Source organism: Myotis nattereri, assembly GCF_964212035.1.
Source record: "Myotis nattereri genome assembly, chromosome: 21".
Classification (NCBI taxonomy): Eukaryota; Metazoa; Chordata; class Mammalia; order Chiroptera; family Vespertilionidae; genus Myotis; species Myotis nattereri.
In genome coordinates, this window is record NC_138097.1 from 17947339 (window position 1) to 17968911 (window position 21573).

Genomic DNA, 21573 nt, shown 5'->3' on the forward strand with positions numbered 1-21573 from the left:
TTTTTGTTCTTTTGGTGGAGTGGGGCGGGGGGGCGGGGGGAGCCTTCTCAAGACTTGAATCCCACCCTAGCCAGTCTGGCTCAGTGGATAGAACGCCGGCCCGCGGACTGAAGGGCCCCGGGTTCGATTCTGGTCAAGGGCAGGTACTCGGTTGGTTGGTGGCAGGCTCCCAGCCGTCCACTCCCCTGTGTGCATGGCTGGTCTCCTCGGCAGCCGTGGCCTCGTGGCCCCGTCTCAAGGTCGCTCCTCCCTGGCGTCTCCAGCCCCTCGGCCTCGAGGCTCCTTGGCAGATGCTCTTCCTCCCGAGTCCTGTTGGTCTCCGGCTGGGCCATTCGCAGACGCTCTCCCTGTCCCCAAGGGCCCACGCCGGGACCCGGAACGCAGGCCTCACCCAGAAGGGTCCGGCCCGCGTCGGAGATCCACGCCAGGTGTTCTGCAGGCACCTCCCCCTCGACGTGTCCAACAGCAACCTGCTGGCCCTGGCTGGTGCGGCTCCGTGGGTGGAGCGTCGGCCTGGGGACTCAAGGGTCCCGGGTTCGATTTCGGCCAAGGGCACGTTCCCCGGGGGCAGGCTCGATCCCCAGCCCTGGTTGGGGCGCGTGTGGGAGGCAACCCATCGAGGTGTGTCTCTCACATCCGTGTTTCTCTCTCTCCCCCTCCCTGCTACTCTCTAAATATCAGTGGGAACATACCCCCAGGTGAGAATTAACAAAAATAAAATGAAATCCAACCGTTGGATTTGTCCCATATCCCACCACTCGCTGCGACGGGGAGAGGAGCGGACTTTGGGAGAAGGAGGAATTGGGTGTTGGGAAGGTTAAATTACTACTACTACTATTATTATTATTATTATTATTATTATTATTATTATATTAGCCACGCTGGCCATGATGGTTGTTAGAGCATCCGCTTCTTCCCAGTCCCAGTGCCAGTTGGACCCTTAGTGCCTCTGGACTTGAACTATAGAGTGTGAGCCTCAGAGCCGCGGGGCCACAGGGCCTCATGGGGGCCTGCCCGCCCTCCCAGCCCCGTCTCCACCCCCTCCCCACGCGGGCCCACCCCTGGGGACCCCCTCACAGGCAGTTCCCCCCGCCTTTGGGCCACGTCCATGCAGGGCTGTGGCCGTGCGTCCGACCCACCGCCCAGCACGTCCCCCCTCACGCCCGGCACCGTGGGCCCAGGTGCCCTGTCGCCGCCTCCGTCCCCCCTCAACTTCCTTGACGGAGGGGAGGGCCCCGGACTGCTCTGTGTCCCCAGCACCTGTCTGGGTGGCCGACACCTGGTGGCTCCCGGGAAAGGGTGTGAATGAGGGAGCTCACGAATGGCTATTTCACGTTCAACTGTGTCCAGCAGAGCGATACGAGGCAGATACAATGTGGGGGTGGGGGGAGAAGGGGGGACAGAAAACTCGGGCAAATGAATTTACTGCAGGAAATGTTAACTGGCTGCCAACTCCAGCAACTGCACAAGCGACAACGGGCACGACCCCAGGATGAGGGCGTGTGAAATTAAGATACTGAACAAGAGGATCGATACTGACGTCCCCTCCAATCGATGCTTCTCCAACCAGTCATGTTCACTAATTGCACCGATATCCAAGACTGCATCAGAAGGAGTTCAAGCAAAACACACACACACACACACACACACACACACACACACAAAACCTGGAAGTCCCATCAAATCATGCTCTGACCGTGGCCATCGCGGCCCCTTTGTGCCCGCCCGCCCGCCCGCCCGCACCCAGCTGGAGGGTGGGTGGGGGGAGGAGCCTCGCTGAGCGCCAGCTGCCACCGCCGCTGAGCTGAGCTGCTCTGAATAAAACAGCTCCACGCAAATCAATGAAGCCACCCTCAGAAACGCTGCCTCCCGGCCTTTGAAATCACGCCCACTGCCTTTGTGTGTCTAACGCCATTTTAAATACACATCTCACCGATTCCCCTAGGAATTCAGACTATATATATATATATATATATATATATATATATATACACTAAGGAAGTGCACCGGTGACGTAAAATATTTAAAATGGTGCAAAAAAACAGCAAAAAAAAAAAAAATGGTGCAGACAGCTACGCTTTTTTCTCAGCGAAAGAAAACATCTGGCTAGGGGAGACTCATGAATCCAGTTGGGAAGCAACATGGTCCATTCCTGCTGGACACGAAGCAGGTCAAAATTCTAAAACGGACTGCGGGACTCTGTGTGAGATGGCTTCAAGCCATCTTTATCCCTAAAGGTTGTCTTTTTCAATTTCTTTTTATTTATTTATTTTTTCCTGACCGTAAAAACGATACAGAAAGGCCGAGGTTATCTTCACATAGTAATTTAGATATTCGGGACATAAAAGATATCGTTGTGGGGTTTTTTTTTGTTGTTTTTTTTTTTTTGTTTTTTTTTTAAATATATTTTATTGATTTCTTACAGAGAGGAAGGGAGAGAGACAGAGAGTCAGAAACATCGATGAGAGAGAAACATCGATCGGCTGCCTCCTGCACATCTCCCACTGGGGATGTGCCCGCAACCCAGGTCCATGCCCTTGACCGGAATCGAACCTGGGACCTTTCAGTCCGCAGGCCGACGCTCTATCCACTGAGCCAAACCGGTCTCGGCGTGTGTTTTTTTTTTAAGAAACATTTTTTTATTCGTTTCCTAGAGGAAGGGAGAGGGAGAGAGAAACATAAACACCCATGATGTGAGAGAGCATCATGGACCGGCTGCCTCCTGCACGCCCCGCACTGGGGATCGAGCCCGGGGGCCGGGGGCCGGGGGCCGGGGGGGGGGGTGCCCCGAAGACGGGGAATGAACTGTGACCTCCTGGTTCCCAGGCCGACGCGCAACCACTGAGCCACACTGGCCGGCCGGGCTGCGCATCTCCTGGAAGCCTGGACGCCTTCTTCCCTCTGAAAGGGATGCTTTGGGGATGAGTCACAAGAGGGCATCTTGCCAAGGACTGGACGCAGGGCCTGGCGCTGAGCCCTCGCTGGACGCCGAGGGATTGGCGGGCGCAGAGAGGAAAGGGTGGCCCCTGGGCTCCCCTCTCACCCCCGACACTGCCGGGGACCTGCTTCCCCCCCAGACACGGCTGGCCGGGCCCCCGCCCCTCCCCCGTCGCCCCTCGGCCCTCCGATCCGTCATCGCTGTCATCGCTGCCGGAGGACGACTCGGCTCGGCTCAGCCACCGCCGGTGTGAGTCACCCGCACAAAATACGCTTAATTCCCCGCCCCGGCCGCCGGGGGGACGCCGGGGGCATTCATGCGGCTGATGATCGCACGGCCGGGCCCCCCGCCCCTCCCCGCGCCGCAGACCTCGCTGCGGGCCCCGGGTTTAGCCACACATGACCGATTCCTCCTCCGTCCATCAAAAGGAGCAATTAAAAGCCGGGGCGGCTGCTGAGAGCCTGTGCGGGTGCCCCCCTGGCTGGGGCGTGGCCTCCGCACCCAGAGTCTGGGTCCACGGGGGGGGTGGGGGGGGTGGTAGCGCCCAGGAATCTGCATTTGAACCAGACCCCCACCCTCCCTCCCCTCCCACATGTGTCCTCTGGGCCGCACAGTGGCAGAGCTCTCCGTGAGCGACCTCAGGAAGGAGGAAGAAGCGCTGTGAACGAAGGGAATGAACCCTGGCCGGTGTGGCTCAGTGGGTAGAGCGTCGGACTGGAGGGGGGGGGCGGTCCCGGGTTCCATTCCGGTCAAGGGCATGTGCCTGGGTTGCGGGCACATCCCCAGTGGGGAGTGTGCAGGAGGCAGCTGATGGATGTTTCTCTCTCATCGGTGTTTCTGACTCTCTATCCCTCTCCCTTCCTCTCTGTAAAATATCAATAAAATATATATATTTTTGCCGAAACCGGTTTGGCTCAGTGGATAGAGCGTCGGCCTGCGGACTGAAAGGTCCCAGGTTCGATTCCGGTCAAGGGCATGTACCTCGGTTGCGGGCACATCCCCAGTGGGGAGTGTGCAGGAGGCAGCTGGTCGATGTTTCTCTCTCATCGATGTTTCTAACTCTCTATCCCTCTCCCTTCCTCTCTGTAAAAAAATCAATAAAATATATTAAAAAAAAAAAAAGTGAATGATGAGAAAGACAAAAAAAATATGTGGGGCGATTACCAGGACTCCAATCAACCGGCTTCTCGCCCGCCTGGGACAGCGCTGAAGATGGGCGGGGAGGAGATGGGTGCATGGGGGGACGGGGCGGGGTGGGGGGGGTGGTGTCCACATTGGGCTCATTGGCCGCCCACGTGCGTCCCGGAAGCTGGGACTTTGTCCTCGTCCACATGGGGGGAGGGGAGGAAGAGCAGTCTATGACAGCCGTGGGAGGTCATCGTTAAGGGTGAGGGCCCTGGACAGCTGTCCACGTCCACTCTGGGTGTGGCCGGCGTCCTGCCAGAGTGCCCAGGACGAGGCAGTGAAAGGCATCGCCCGTGTTCACACGGGGGCAGGGGGGGCACCCCTCAACCACAGGGATGCACACGGAGAGTCTCATCTAGAAAAGCTTAAACGCCCGGCCGGCCCGCCGGCGTGGCTCCGTGCTGAGGGTCGACCTAGGAACCGGGAGGTCAGGGTTCGATTCCCGGGGTGCGGGCTCGATTCTCAGTGTGTGGTGTGCAGGAGGCAGCCGATCCATGATCCTCTCTCCTCCTGGATCTTTCTCTCTCTCCCCTTCTCTGAAATCCGTAAAAATATATTTAAAATAATAATGAAAATAAATAAATGTGCTTAAATGTACTTACTTGGCCACCCATACCCCGTGCCTGTCACACCCGGCAGCCACAGTTCGGGAGCCTGGGGGAGAGGCGCTGCGGTGGGTGGGCTGGAGGCGGGGAGGCAAGGCACGAGGTGGGGTTCGCATTCACCGATGCGTCCGTTGGGTGGTTCTCGTATGTGCCCTGGCCGGGGATTGAACCCCAAACTTTGCTGTATCGGGACAACACGTGAACCCCCCCCACCAGGCTATGTGGGCGGGGCTATTTCTGAATTATTGCATTATTTCCTATCCGGACAGCTGTAAGTCCCGCTTGGCCCCACCCCGTGTGAAATGGCCCTCCTCCAACTGGGTCTGACCAGAGGATGTTCAAAGCAGATGTGGGTCCCCAGCATATATATAGGGTGTCCCAAAATTCACGCAAGAAGTAATTTTGATAGAAAACACAGGTTTATAATTAAAAATTGTAATTTTTTTATTGATTTGTAAAGCATATAGTATAGGGTTATGTATGGAACAGCACATCGGGTCAATGGCCTCCAGGCTTTGCTGGCACGTACACAAAGCCGTGGTCTTCATTGGTCTTCCTTGTCCCTGCTCCTGGGCCATCACTGGTCCTTGGTGATGCTTATCCAATTGAAGGGATTGACATCAAAGGGCAACAGATGTGAGAATCTGATTCAATAAGCCAAGTAAAATTAGGCTTTTGTTTTTTGTTGTCGTTGTTGCAAATGCTCACGCAAAATTCAAATCTTGCGTGAATTTTGGGACACCCTATATCTCAGGACGGAGCAGGTGAGGCCATCCAGTTTGACACGTTGCTGAAAACAGTGCCCAGGAAATTAACCCTGAGGCCACCAGTCAGCTTAGCGCCCCAGGAACGCCCCACGCGGCCTTGGTCCTCGGCCAGGGATCGCAGCCAGTCCGGGACACAGAAGCCGGCCGGAGAGAAGGCTAAAGTGTCCGATGTCCTCTCCTTCCCCAGAAGGAATCCCAAAAGAATTCCACCCGCCCCAGCCCCGGCCCTTCGGTTGCAAGCTCGATCCTAGGCCCCTGTCGGGGTGTGTGTGTGCGGGAGGCAACCCATCGATGTGTCTCTCTCATATCAATGTCTCTCTTTCTCTCTCTCTCTCCTTCCCACTCTCTAGAAAGCAATGGAAAAAAAAATGAGTGAGGATTAAATAGTAATAATACTTGGAATCAACAGCTCTCAGAAGAGAGAGCTGAACAGAGGCAACAAGGCTACCCCTCCATGCATCGTCGTCCTGTTGTTTTTTTAAATATGTTTTTACTGATTTTTACAGAGAGAGGAAGGGAGAGAAAGAGAGAGAGGGAAACATCGATGTGAGAGAGAAACATCCGCCAGCTGCCTCCTGCACGTGCCCCGAATGGGGATCGAACCCGAAACCCTTTCGTGTGCGGGGACCATGCTCCAACCAGCTGAGCCACCGGCCGGGGCCACCACACATGGCGACTGAGCACTTGGAAGGCGGCGAGTGAGACCGAATCCTGTTTCGATTTTATCTGAAGTCATTTAAGCTTCAACAGCCAGCCGCGCGGGGCGGGCGACTGACGACGGTGTCGAGAAATCTTTCGCCTCCTTTTTACCAGCAACAAAAAGATGTCTCCGTCCAAAGTTTCCAGTGACAGACGATCCTGCGCGTAAATCCCTGTTCCCGGGTGTTCTTGCCAACCGCGAACAGTACGCGTGCACGCGAAAACACGCGGGTTGCCGTTAGCTCTCTCTGCGGAGAAGCGAGGCCCCGGGAAACAGCTTCGCAAGCCTGCAGCTTCCCAAACGGCCCCGCGAGCAGACGACTTCGGAAAGCGATGTTTCTAAAGAATCACACGCTTGTCGCCGGCAAATGAACTTACGTTTTCTTTCAGGTACATGGTGTTATCTGCGGCGTTGAAAACTCATTCTGCTTACACACACACACACGCACACACACACACCCATCCACCCGGGGATAAGGTTGATCTCTCCATGCGATAAGGCTTTTCCGCTCCCAGGAGCACATATCCGAGCAGGAAACACCTCCAAATCCACCGGTGTTGGGTCCATAGAAAGCTTGCAGTCGCCCGTAGGCTGAGCTGCGGGCGCCGCGTTAACATGCAGGCACGTCGGTTGGTTCACAGCGTTGAGGGTGGCCGGCCACGGCCAGGCTGGGCGCGGACTGCTTGTCCAGAAACCCCAAGCGCACACTGAGTCCACAGGACAGCAACCTGTCCCTTCACCTGGAAGCATGTATTCGTTCTCCGGTCATCTTACAATGCCGGTTTTTTAGCGACGGGGTAAAACCAGCAAGAGAGGGACAGCGGCCCTGAGTCCACCGAGAAAGAGTGCCACGGCCCTGGCCGGCGTGGCTCCGTGGCTGAGCGGCGACCTTTGAACCAGGAGGTCACTCACGGTTCGATTCCCGGTCGGGGCACACGCCCGGGTTGCGGGCTCCGTCCCGACGCGCAGGAGGCAGCCGATCCATGATTGTCTCTCTCGTCGTCCGTGTTCCTATCTCCCTCTCCCTTGTTCTCTGAAATCAATACAAATATCTATTTTTAAATATACTGGTGGGCGGGGTTCCTTAGGGGTGGGATGGCTATGTCCCTAACGCCTGTCGATGCATGCATTGGCGATCGATAACAATAATACTACCCGCCTGTGCTCCATGGTTACCCACGTGCCCTGGGGGAACCCCGGACCTATTGCAGCTGCTAAAAGGCATATGTGTGTGTGTGTGTGTGTGTGTCCCTGCTGCCCGCCGTTTCATACAGAAGGCTGCGATTAATCACAGAGCTGTGGCTGGAGCACATCTTCCTTCTGCGGTTCCTTCATTGATTTCTTTAGAAACCATCGATCGGCTTCTCCACTAATTTATGCCTTCATTGTTTGCTTCTCAGATGTGCCCTGACCGGGGATCGAACCCTTAAACCTTGGCGTCGCAGGGCTGAGCTACGGGGCCCCAAGGCCTTTGGCTGTGATTTTGTAATAGTTTTTCTTAATTTTCATTTTTATTTTACAGTTTATGTTTCCGTGACAGTCGACATTCAATAGGATGTGAGTCTCAGGTGTACAGGGTAGGGCAGCGACGGCAAACCTTTCGAGCTCAGCGTACCAGCATTTTGAAAAACCCTCAGTTAACTCTGGTGCCGGGTCACATATAGACATTTTTTGATCTTTGCAACCATAGTGAAACAAAGACTTATATGTTTGATATTTATTTTTATATATTTAAATGCCATTTAACAAAAATCAACCAAAAAAAATGAGTTCGCGTGTCACCTCCGTCACGCGTGTCATAGGTTCGCCATCACTGGCGTAGGGGTTAGAGGTCATATGCTTCACCAAGGGGTCCCCCTGGCATTTCAAGCACCCCCCCCCCCGCCGTGACCGTACCGTATGTAGTTATTACGGTATTATTGACTCCACGTTCCCTGTGCTGTGCGTTACCTCCCTGTGGCTGTTCTGTCACTACCTCGCAATCCTGTCACCTTTTCCACTCGCCCCCCCAAGACCCCTCCCCTCTGGCTACCGTGAGTTTGTTCTCTGTGTCCATGAGCCTGTTTCTATTTTGTGTTTGCTTTTTTGTTAATCCTCACCTGAGGCTATTTTTCCACTGATTTTTAGGGAGCATGGAAGGGAGTGGGGGAGAGAGAGAGAGAGAGAGAGAGAGAGAGAGAGAGAGACATCGATGTGAGAGAGACACATCGATTGACTGCCTCCCACAGGCGCCCCGACTGGGGCCAGGGATGGATGGAGCCTGCAACCGAGGTTCGTGCCCTTGACCCTTGACCTGAATCGAACCTGCTGGACCCATTGCTGACACTCTACCCGCTGAGCCGAACCGGCCAGGGCTGCTTCCGTTTGATTCTATTTTGCGCGTTGGGAGCCACATATTAATGAGATCCTACGGTGTTTGTTTTCCGTCTGACTCGTTTCTCCTTAGCATCGTAGCCTCTAGGTTTGTGTTCCTTTCCAGAGACTCTGTTATTGACGGTCGGAACGTTTCCCTAGCAGCTGTTTTTAAAAATCCTGCTCTGATGATTCCGACATCTCATTCCCCCCGGGGGGCCATGTCAGTTGGCTGTCTCTTCTCTCCGGAGTTCCGGTTCTCTGGGTTCTTGGCACGGCGGGTGACATTTTCGGGCCTCCTGGCTGTTTTGTCTATGGTGTTAGGAGACTCTGGGTCCTGTTTAAAAAAACATTTTTTTTAATACTTTATTGATCTCAGAGAGAGAGGAAGGGAGAGGGAGAGAGAGAGAGCTAGAAACATCCATCGGCCGCCTCCCACCAGGGATCGAGCCCATAAGGAGGGTGGGGGGCTGGAACTCGAACCGGTGACCTTTTGGTTCCTGGGTCCACTGGGCCACACGAGCCAGGCCTGTTTAAACCTTCACTTTTAGCAGGCGCTCCCCCTCTGTGTAGGTTGAGCACTGACTTCCTTTTCCTGGCCCCGGGTCCTAATCAGCTATAACGGAGAGCTTTAGTCTGCTGCTGCCTGGGCGCTGGGACAGGTTTCCCCAGGCTGGGCCACCAAGTGTCTCAAAGCAGGGGAGTCTGGGGCCCACGGGGGACAGTGAGGCTTCTTGGGCAGGGGCAGAGGTCCCGGTGGCCCCCCCCCTGCTGATTCTACCCCCCTCCCCGCCCCCCAGGTATGTCAGGGGCTCTCCGCCTAGTGGGGTCTCTGGCTGGCATGTCCCCTAGATTGGAAACCTAGAGAGAAAGGAAGGAAGAAAAAAAAAACGAAAAAAAAACACCCACGAGGCGGGCTGCGCCATTGTTCTCCAGCGCCCAGGGCGCATCCGAGCGCATTCCCCGGCGAGTGAACGCACCCCTCGCCGCCCCGGCTCCGCGAGCAGGGGGTGGGGGGGTGTCTTCGCTTTGTTAGGGTCCCTGCCCGGGGGGGGGGTCTCAGAGGGGTGGGTGCGGGGGGGGGGTGGCGGCGGAGTGAGGGGGAGGGCCGCAGAGGCGCGCGCGTCCCCGCGGCGAGGGGCGTTGTTCGTCGCCATGGCAGCGCCGGGCCTCTCCAAAGCGCGCGTGCGTTTGGCTCGAAAGGAAAACCCGAGCGCGGAGGCCGAGCCCCGTCGCCCCGAGGGCAGTAAAGAAGCGCACGACGCCATAGATCTCTGTACACATCGCCGCCGCCAGAGCGGGTCTCCATCCCGCGCCGGGGGCCTCCGCGCCGCCAGCGGAACGAATGGACTCTCCCGCCGGGGGCGCGGGGGCTCGTGCGCGGGGGCGCGCGCGCGGCGGGGCCGGCAGCCTCTTTGCGCGGGGCGAGAGCGCCCCCGCGGGCGGCGGCGGCACTGCAAGCGCGCGGCGGGGTGCGGCCCGCCCCCCGAGCAGGCTTTTGTCTCCGCCGCCGCCGCCCGCGGGCAGATGGCCGGGGCGGGCGGGCGGGAGGGAGGCAGGGCCCGCGGGGAAGGAGGAGGCGGCGGAAGGACGCCCTGGCAACAGCGGCCCGCGCCCGCCCCTTCCCTGCGGCGCGCGGGGAGCCGGCGGCGGGATGCTGGCGCGCGCCGACCAGCAGAGGGCGCCACCGGCAGCACCGCGCTGGCCCCGGCCCCCGGCTCGGCCCCCCGCCGCCCCCGGCTCAGCCCCCCGCCGCCCCCGGCTCAGCCCCCCGCCGCCCCCGGGACCCCGCATCGGCGTTTCTGTCGTTTGCCCGCCGCCCGGGCTTCGGCCTTATGTGCCATCTCCGCCGGGACGAGCTAGGGCCCCACCTCCGGGGGGCGACGCCCGCGCTGGGTCCGCTGGTTGGAGCGTTCCCCAGGCTGGGGGTTCGAGCCCCCGGACGGACGTTTCTCTCTCACATCAATGTTACCCCCCCTCTCTCTAAAGTCAATTATTAAAAAAATAAAAGAAGTAGTGAATTCGTGGCTCTGTGATTATCCCCCCCCCCCCCCCCCCAGTTTTTGCTGTCTGTAACATTGGCAATTTTGGGTCGTTTTCTGTTTGTTTGTTTTTTTGGGCGGGGGGGGGAAGGCAGATTTCTGTCTCCATCTAAGGGGACCCATTCAGCTTGTGCCAGACCATGAGGTCAGCCCCCAGGAGTCCATCTTACGGAGAGAGAGAGCTAAGAAATCAAGCTCTCTCTCTCTCTCTCTCTCTCTCTCTCTCTCTCTCTCTCTCTCTCCCTCTCTCCTCTTCCCCTCTAAAATCAATAACCATATCCTCAGCTGAGGATTAACAATATTAATAATAATAAAATGGCATGTACAAATGGAAAGAAAAATAATACTTTAATTTTATTCTTAACCACATTTTAAAAAATGTTTTTATTGTGTGTGTGTTGTGTTTTTTGTTTTTTGTTTTTTGAGAGAGAGAGAGAGAGAGAGAGAGAGGAAGGGAGAGGGATAGAGAGACAGAAACATCGATAACAGAGCAACATCCTGGATCCGCCGCCTCCTGCACGCCCCACCCTGGGGATGGAGCCCACAGCCCGGGCCTGTGCCCTGACCGGGGATGGAACCGTGACCTCCTGGTTCCTAGGTGGACGCTCAGCCACGGAGCCATGCCGGTGGCCGGGCCGGGAGTCCCTATTTTCACACAACAGTTCTGACGTCTGATGCCAGGAGAGCGAGCCACAGGGCACGGCTTGGCATCGGGGGGAGCAGCCAGGCCAGCCAGACGGGGATCGGGGTGGGGGGGCAAAACTAACCGGGGGTCACTGGACTGGGAGGAGGCGGGCGCCCCTCAGCACCCACCCCGGGGACACGAAGCAGGCATCTACCCCCGCGAAGCCAGGCGACGGACGGACCTGCTACAGGAGGCGCCAACGCACCGTCTTATGCAACTGCATGGGGAATACTACACGGCCGTCAAAAATGTAAAAATACCATAAAAAGGAGAAGAGCCTCTTATCCTTGGTGGCGGCGGCCTGGATGGAGCCGGAGGCTGTGCTGCCGAGTGGCAGGAGCCAGGCTGAGATCATGTGTGCCCTGTGATCACATGGTCTCACTCACACGCGGAATGGAACGGGCAACATAAACGAACAAGGTAGAGACAGACGCGTAGATACGGAGGAGGGGGCGGGGGTGGAGGGATGGGGGGAAAGGTGGCAGATTAAGTAACACGCACACACACGCACACGCACATGCACACACACATGCACACACACTCAAGCACACACACGCACACGCAAAACAACTCCTGGGCAGAGACGACAGCAGGGTGCATAGCGGAGGGAAGGGATCGGGGAGGCAGGAGCAGGAAAAGGGGGAGCCAATGGTGAGGGAAGGAGGCCTGACCGTGGGCGGTGAGCACGCATAGCCCGAAGGTGAATTCCCGAATTGCACCCTTGACACCTCCCTATAGGATTTATTCACCAATGTCACCCCGATACATTCGGTAAACATTAAAATAAAACAAGCCACGTGCCCCTCCACTGTGTGAGGCTGCAGGATAGCACTCATAGGGGCATCAGGTATGAATTTCTATCCTGGGGGGGGGCCTTTTGGGGGTGCCCCCGGGGCCAGAAGGCCGGGATGAAAAGAGGCTCAAAGGCATTCACCCCAGATCCTGCGGGAAGAAACGCCTCTGTGGGCTCACCACCAGGTGGCGCTGCTCACATACAAAATAGAAAACGCCTTTTTTTTTTTTTTTTTTTCCCCCTCTCTTCTGATTCTAAATCAAGACAGCTTATCCAAGGTATTTTTTTTTCCATAAGGGCCTTATCACATGGTCCTTTTCTCCTTTTTGTTCTGGAAAAGAATGATATTGTTCATCCCTTTAAAGGAAGACTGTATAGGTAAGGAGACGGGCTTTACACGGGACACCCACACATTTCACAGTGTAAGCCGTACCGTGAGACCCCGTGAAAAACAATGGACTGGCACCCGTGCATGGGACAGGGGCCTCCAGAAAGAGCCGTGGGCCCCCCGACACACGAAGGTGGCAGGTTCGATCCCCAGTCAGGGCACGTACGAGGGGGATCAACCTGTGATTCGTGTCTCTCTCTCTCTCTCTCACGGATGTTTCTATCTCCCTCTCTCTCCGAAATCAATAAAAACATATTAAAAAAAGAAAAAAAAAGAGAACCCACCAGGGAATGCGTCGATACATGGAACAACACATCCCCTTCCCCCTCTCTCTCTGTCTCGCTCCCTTCCTCTCTCTCTCTCAAATCCAATTTTAAAAAAAGGAGCTGAAAACCTAACCCTCAAGGGTCTTCAGACTTCTTTTTTTTTTGAGAGGTAAGACATAAATGACACAGCATCTGCAGGCCTCGGAAAGTAAGAGCTCAAACTAAAAGCAAGTGTCGTATTGCCTAAGGGGGCTGGGAGGTCAGGTGTGGGCTGAGGCAGGTGGGGACCTGATTTTCCTGGAGATAAAAAGGTGCTGGTGTGTGTGTGTGTGTGTGTGTGTGTGTGTTCTGAGTGAGCAAAAAAGAGAAAGAATTACTTTTGGAGGATTCGTTGGACAAACAACACGGGGTTGGGGGGGTGGGGGGGTGCCATGAGAGTATCGCTCGTGGAACCGGGCGTCTGTGCTCTCACGCCCAGTGCGAGGCCCGAGGCAGGCGCTCCGTGGGGGCCCGTTGAACGCACGCACGCACACGCGTGTGCCTGCCTGTTTCCCGTGGGTCACCTCTCTCTCTCTCTCTCACAAAACCCCTGAGCTACGCAGAAAACCGTCTCGAAGGCTCATGACTCTTGTAATGGAGACGGTTCGCCTCCTGAATCCTTCGAGGGAGGATTCTTTTATTATTATTATTATTATTATTATTATTATTATTATTTTCGGTCCTGTTTTAGGCTCCGTGTCCCTGGAGGCCGTGCCCACATCACCCTTTATTTGAATGTGAGTTCGCAGCACCCACAGACGGGCGGGGACGAGCCCTTCATCGGGGCCTGCCTCCGAGCAGCAGGGCCCCCCATGTGGCCAGGGAGACAGGCGAGCGGATGGATGCAATCCCCACCTCCATCCCCAGCCCGTCCCCATGGTTACCAGATCGTGACTGCTGGGCAGGGAGGCTGCTCCGCCACCCGGAGGCACCTAAGGCCGCGCTGCTGGTGTTTAATCAGCGTTGGCGGGCACCCACGGGGCGCGAAGATAATGCCAGCTGCCCCGTGAGGTGCTCATAATCCTCCGGCGATACCGCCAGGCTTTTTGTTGGTTTAAAGAAAAAAATACATTTTTATTGATTTCAGAGAGGAAGGGAGAGGGAGACATCGATCGGCCGCCTCCTGCACACCCCCTCCTGGGGCTGGGGCCCACAACCGGGGCACGTGCCCTGCCCGGGGAACCAAACCTCCTGGTTCCTAGGTCGGCGCTCGAGCACTGAGCCACGCCGGCCGGCCGGGCTGGAGACCCCCAGGGTTTTGTTCTCAGCAGCCCCGAGGCCGTAAAGACGCCCTGAGACCATACGTCCGACGTGACCGCCGTTTGGGGTGCGCCCGGCACAGTTCCTGTCTTAGATGGAACCCTTTCTCAGGGGAAGGAGAGAGGTGGGCAGCCTCGTCTGCTGTGGGGGGCAGAATGGGGAGAACAAGGCCTCTCTCTCTCTCTCTCTCTCTCTCTCTCTCTCTCTCAGAGCAAAGGGCCCGGGGGGGGGGGGGTCGTGCACCTGAGCACCTGTCCCCTGGGTTGGGGGACAAGCGCGGCGTCCGTCGGGGACAGCAGCCCAGTGCCAGCACGCCGCCCCTGGGGTCTGTTTTGCTTGGCACCCACTCCGCCTTCGGAGAAAGGTCACGGAATGTTCCGGGCCCGCTGCGCACGAGGGCCCAGGATGCCAGCGAGGCCAGCGCCTGTGCCCGCGCGCGCCGAGCCATTAATCATAACACAGCAAACACGGGGCCACTTTTATTTATAGCCGGCGGTTGCTAAGCAGAGAACGGACCCTTTGCAGAGCCTTTTTTTTTTTTCTTTTCCCGCAGAAATGTGCTTGGCTTGAACAACCGTTTCTCAGGTGGAAATAAAACCCCCGACCCGTTCTCGGACCCCCGAGCGTCCGTGGTTTTAGACCCAGCGCATTGGCATCCGCCAGCCCCTGCTGGACGGACGGATGGACGGACGGGCAGACGGGGCACTGGGACTGGGGAGCCCCGGGGAGGGAGGCCAGGGCCTGGCTGGCTCACTCTGACAGCCCCGGGGGTGGTGAGCGAGTCCCTCGAGCTTGGAAGTGAGCCGGGTGACCGCCTGGCTGGCTGGCTGGCCGGCCCCGCGTCCCCTCCTACTGTGCTGCGGCCACCAGCCTGTTAGCCCTCCCTCTCCTGGGAGTGTGTGGGGATGGAGGATGCCAGTCCCAGAAAGTCCGCCTGGACTCCGCTCCAAGTTCTTCGAAATCCAAGGGCTCACTTGCCCAGATGCCAACTGGAGCGGGCACTGACGTATTCGTGGACTCGGTGGTTGAGCGTCAACCTGTGAACCAGGAGGTCACAGCTCGATTCCCGGTCAAGGGCACAGGCCCGGGTGGCGGGCTCCATCCCCAGTGGGGGGCGTGCAGGAGGCAGCCGGTCCATGATTCTCTCTCATCACGGATGTGTTTTTTCTTCTCTCTCTCTCTCCCTTCCTCTCTGACATCAACAGACATATATTTCAAACAAAGAGAATCCGCCGATGAATGCACCAATAAGTGGAACAACCACTCGATGCCTCTCTCTGTCTGGACCTCCACACCCTCCCCTCCCCTCCCTCCCTCTCTCTCTCTCTCTCTCTCTCTCTCTCTCTCTCTCTCTCTCTCTCTCTCTCACCAACCAGTATATAAATCCGAAGAGGTAGAGTTGGAGGGGTTAACAGATGAATCCCAGTCTGCACTGTCGAAGAGAGGGGCCCAGGGAGGGGGGGGCGTTGAACACGGTTTCCTGTGTAGGTCGCATGAGAAATGAGACGACGTCCGGGTGGGGGGAGGTGTGTGTGTGTGTGTGTACGGAGGGGAGGATGGGGGAGCTATTTCTTTCTCCCTCACCCTTATGGGGCACTGGACAGGGCTTCTTCCAGCGTCAGGCCGACCTGGGTGACCTCGGCGTTGCCCCGGGCCCAGGGTCAGCTCCGCGTGGACCCCTGCCCGGGAGCCACACGCCCCCCCCCCTTCCCTGCCTCCCTCTCCCTCAGCCTCAGAGCATCCTCGGGGCGGGCGGCGGGCGGGCGGGGGGCGCACCTGCCGGGCGGGCCCAGCTGCCCGCCTCCCCAGTAATTACAGGCCGCGGATGCTAACGAGCAGATGCCCGCGATTAGCTTGCCTTCTCCGCGGCTTGTCGAGCCCGAGCTGCACTTGTAGGAGGAGATAATTAAGCAGAACTGGGGCCCGCAGTAAATATTTGCTGCCCGTGGGGGGGGGTGGTACATGGGACAATGGAAGCCGTTGACCGTGAGGTCCAGCTGCGAACCCCCCAGCCTGGCCGGCCCCAGCCTGGGCGGGAGGGGGTGTCGCTGGGGGCGGGGGCCGGGGTCTGCACCCTGGGTTTCTGGTGAAACAGTCGAGGGCGGGCCGTGCTTCCTCGCGGATGGATGCCTGCTGGCCCGTGTGGCTGACGCTCACTCGCTCCCTCTAAGAGTGGACACAAGGGCCCTGGCCGGTGTGGCTCAGTGGCCAGAGCGTCGGCCTGCGGACGGAAGGGCCCCGGGTTCGATTCCGGTCAAGGGCCCGTACCTGGGTTGCAGGGCCCATCCCCGGCCCTGGTCAGGGCACGTGTGGGAGGAGGTAACCGGTGGATGTCTCTCTGTCTCTCCCTCTCCCTTCCAATCTCTCTCTCTAAAAAAAAAAAAAAAAATCAATGGAAACCCTGGCCGGTGTGGCTCAATGGATAGAGCGTCAGCCTGCGGACGGAAGGGTCCCGGGTTCGATTCTGATCAAGGGGCACATGCCCGGGTGGTGGGCTCGATCCCCAGTAGGGGGCATGCAACAGGCAGCCGATCCATGATTCTCTCTCATCATGGATGTTTCTCTCTCCCTCTCCCTCTCCCTTCCTCTCGGAAAGCAATAAAATAATAATAATAAACAACAAGAAAAAGAGAAAAAGAAAATCAATGGAAAAATACCCCAGGGCGAGGATTAACAACAACAACAAAAAGGCGTGGACACGGCTTGTGAAGTGTGAACCTCAGAGCGAGGCGGCCAGCCCAGCCTCGTCCCTTTGTGCGGAGTGGAATTGGGGGGGGGGGCGGGGGGCGGGGGGCGGGGGGAGGCTCGGGTCTGCTTCCAGCAATTCTACAGGCGGCCCCCCTCCGCGCTCCGCCGGCTCCACCTGCTCGCCTCCGTGCGCGCGGCCTTGTTTGCAAGTTGTACGATTCCTCCGGATCCAGTCTGCAACGAGGCAATTATAAACGAGCCCGCGTGGCAGGCACATAACACAATCCGTGGCGTGAGGGAGCCCCCCCACGCCCCCCGCCCCCCGCCTGTCTGCTCTCAGAGCCGGTGTCGCGACTGCCCAACATGAGAAAAAGAGAGAAAACGATTAGAGGAAGGAGGAGGAGGAGGAGGGAGAGGGGGAGGGAACAGAGTTTCAGGAACCTCAGGGGCTATAAGACAAGACCTGCCTGGCCTGTGTGGCTCAGTGGTTGAGGGTCGACCAGGAGGCCCATTCCCAGCCAGGGTCCATGGCCGGGGACGCCCAGTGGGGGGCGAGCAGGAGGAAGCCCACCCCTGACCCTCTCTCCTCATGGAGGCTTCGCTTTCTCTTCCCCTTCCTCCCGGAAATCAATTTTTAAAACATATATTTTTAAGAAGTAATTTTATTTATTTATTATTTATTTACTTTTTTCCTTTGAATGCCCTTGACCAGAATCGAACCTGGGACCCTTCAGTCCGCAGGCCGACGCTCTATCCACTGAGCCAATCCGGTTAGGGCTCAATTTTGTTTTTTTATTAAATATATATTTTTTATTGGTTTCAGAGAGGATGGGAGAGGGCGGGGAGGGACAGAGAAACATCCATGATGAGAGAGAATCACCGATCGGCTGCCTCCTGCACGTCCCCCACGGGGGATCGAGCCTGCAACCTGGCAGGTGCCCTTGACCGGAATCAAACCCAGGACCCTTCAGTCCACAGGCCGACGCTCTATCCACTGGGCCAAACCGGCTTGGGCGCAAATGTGTGTATATATATATATATATATATATATATATATATATATATTTTTATTTTATTTTATTTTATTTTATTTTATTTTTTAAAAAGAAATAATGGTCGAAAACTTCCAAGATCTGAGAAGCAACATGACTTGCAGATTCAAGAAGCCGGGGGAATTCAGACAAATAAATAAAAATGAACTCGAAGCGCGCCGCATCAAGACGCAAACAGCCACACACACACACAAAAAGGGAAGGAGATAGAAAACAATAAAAATTTTATTTAAAAGGCGGCGGCGGAGAAATGACATCCCGCCCGCGGGGACGGCCCCGCGCCCACGGCGGCAGGTTTCTCATTAGAAGCCGGCGAGGCCAGAAGGAGGTGTCACAACATCTTGGGGTTCTGCAGGGAGAGGCCTGTCATCCCGGATGCGCACAGCCCGCGGAGAAGCCTCTGAGGGGCCCGGGACGAGATGAAACCGTCTCCGGTGACGGGCGCGCCGACAGTCTGCGGCCGGCAGGGCTCCCCGCCAAGAATGACAGGAGAGCGAGGGGGGATGTAATGAGAGGAGGCGTCGTTCTGGGCACGTGAGGAAGGAAGGACGCGGCGGGCGGAACCACAGGGGGCTGTCGCCCTGGCCGGTGGGGCGCAGTGGGTAGGGCGCCGGCCTGCGGACTGCGGGGCCCCGGGCGGGCGCGATCAATCGCGGTCCAGGGCCCGGGTTGGGGGCTCGGTCCCCGGTGGGGGGCGTGCAGGAGGCGGCCGATCCACGATTCTCTCTCCCCTCGAACGTTTCTATCTCTCCGTCTCCCTCCCTCTCTTCGAAATCAATAATAATAATTAAAAACAACAACAATAACAGACTTGCACCCTGACTGGCGAGGCTCCAGAGGTTCCAAGCGCTTTCAGGCCTCGAGGGAGATTTCTCTGACGAGGGGGGACCCTACACGCAGTTTCGATGGTTCCCTCTCTCTCTCTGCCTCTCCCTCTCCCTTCCTCTCTGACATCAATAAAAATAGATTAAAAAACAAAACCACTGCCATACCCAGTCTAGCCTCACACCCACTTTCTCCTCCCAGCCCGGCCTACTCCCCTGCGGCTCTGTGAGCCCCCAGGGGGCACGATTTTCTGGGGTCTCCACGGCCCCCAGAACCATGAGAAATGCAACAAAAAAAATTCACGGTTAACAACGCGTTCTCGAATTGGTCCCCCTCCCCCCCCAAAAGATCAAACTGCCCCACATTGGGAACCACGGGGCTAGGGCTCATGTGCGGCTCTTAATTGTCTGTGTCTGTGTGTGTGTCTGTGTGTGTGTCTGTCTGTGTCTGTGTGTGTCTGTGTGCGTGTGTGTCTGTGTGCGTGTGTGTCTGTATCTGCGTGTGTCTCTGCGTGCGTGTGTGTGTCTGCGCGCACGCGCACGTGTGTCTGTGTGCATGTGTCTGTGTGCATGTGTGTCTGTGTGCGTGTCTGTCTGCGTGTGTGCACACATGTGTCTGTGTGTGCGTGTGTCTGTGTGCATGTGTGCCCGTGCCTGTGTCTCTCTGTGTGTGTGTGTGCACACGTGTGTGCGCCAGCGGGCCCTTGGGGCTCCCGGTCGGCCTGGGCTGATGGACGTGCCGGCGGCTGTGACCGGGAGTGGGGTCCACGGTTCCCATTTTTCAGAGGAAACAAGCCGCACACGACGTGAGTCCAGGGTCCCGTCTCCGCGCATCCTCGCTGCAGGGCCTCCCGGGCTGCCAGGCCTGCCCGAGGTTTCAGGAATAAACACATTCCCTCCCGGGCACAGGACGACAACACGCGCACACATACGCTCACACACACGCTCTCACACACACACGCTCACACGCTCACACACACCCCAACAACAAACCCGTGGTGTGTTGGGTGCCTCTGGACCAGTGGTCGGCAACCTCCTCAGCCAACAGAGCCCAATATCAACAGGACAACGATCGAAATTTCCTTTGAGAGCCACATTTTTTAAACTTAAACTATACAGGTAGGTCCATTGGTATTCACGTAATGAGGGTCCTCCGAAGGCTTAGCTAGAGCCACACTCACGGGGCCCAAGAGCCGCCTGTGGCTCGCGAGCTGCAGTTCGCCGACCGCGGCTCTGGGGGAAAGGGAAGGGTGGTCTCTCCCCGCTGGCGCTGGCCGGCGGTTACAGGATTTAAAATTGGCTCCCGAGCACACATGACCCGCGGAAGCCCCGATGCGCTCCCCGGGCTGCTATTTTCGGAAGCTATTTGAAATCGGCTCCATCAAAGGCTGACCTCTGGCCTCCCGCCCGCCCGCGCCCATGGCGTCCTATCTGTTTGTTTCCTTCCTCTGGAAAAAAAAATAAAGGCGTCCGAGAGAAGTGGCGAGGAGGAGGCCCCTTTCCACCTGCACAAAAGAGCGCCCGGCCGGGCAGGAGGGGGGGGCGGGGGGCCCACAGTCCTCCCCGTGGAAACCGGCTCGGCTCCTGGGCCGGGGGCTGGGGGAGGGGGAGCCCCAGCTGGCTGCACAGAGACCCGGTGGTTCTGTCCAGCCGGCGTGGCTCAGGGGCCGAGCATCAACCTGGGAACCGGGAGGTCAGGGTTCGAGTCCCGGTCGGGGCACAGGCCCGGGTTGCGGGCTCGATCCCCAGTGGGGGGCGTGCGGGAGGCAGCTGGTCCACGATTCTCTCTCCTCATGGATGTCTCTCTCTCTCCCTCCCTCTCCCTTCCTCTCTGAAAGCAATAAAAACATATTAAGAGAGAGAGGGGGGGGAGAGGACAGTTTTGACGAAGCTCAGCAGGTGCTGGGGGACCATCCCCGTCACGGAGGCGAGGCCGCGGGGTCACTTGGGGTTTCGCACTGGCCTGCTCCACACTCGGGCCGTGGACGCTGTCCTCACAGAAACCCAGGCGCCTCCCTCCCCTTCGGAAGCCTCTACCTCACATGTTTGTATGGATTGCAGAGGGAGGAACGCCAGTGACGAGGGGGAATCATTTATGTGTCATCTTTCCGTTTATCTATTTGCCATCCGTCTATCTTGTCTGTCTATATGCTTATCTATCAGTCATCTATCTACCTATCATGCATCTATAATTTATCTATCATCTATCTATCATTTGCCCGTTTATCACCTATCTGGCTATTTGTCTACCTATATCACATGTCTACTTATCATCTATCATCTACCTATCATGTATTTATCATTTATCTATCTATGTATCTATCACCTATCTACCTATCATTTACCTATTTATCATCTACCTATCTATCTGCCTATCATCTATCTTCCTAGCGTGTACCTATATCTATCTATCTATCTATCTATCTATCTACCTATCATTTACCTATTTATCATCTACCTGCCTATCATCTATCTTCCTATCATGTATCTGTAATCTATAATCTATCTATGTATCTATCTATCTATGTATCTATCTATTATTTACCTATTTATCATCTACCTGGCTATCTATCTGCCTATCATCTATCTTCCTATCATGTATCTGTAATCTATAATCTATCTATCTATCATCTATCTATCTATCTATCTATCTATCTATCTATCTATCATCGCCCTCCCCATCTCCCTGCTGCAGATTCCTGCTTCCTGGGCCGGTGCGCTGGGGTGGAGCGATGCCCGGCTCTGCGTCTGCCGGCTTGCTGTCTCACCAGCGGTGGCCCGTCTCCAGGCCCCGGGCTGTGCGCCAGGGCTGGTCCAGTGAAACCCGGGAGGGAGTCTCACTCCGCCTCACGGCTTCCCGGGGCCCTCGGGCTGCAAACGGCGCCAGGACGCGTCCACCCGCTCTCCTGCTCGGCCCTGACACGCAGGCGACGGGGGACCCTCGTCTGTCCCTTCACCCCAATCATCTACCGGCTTGTCCCCAAGTCGT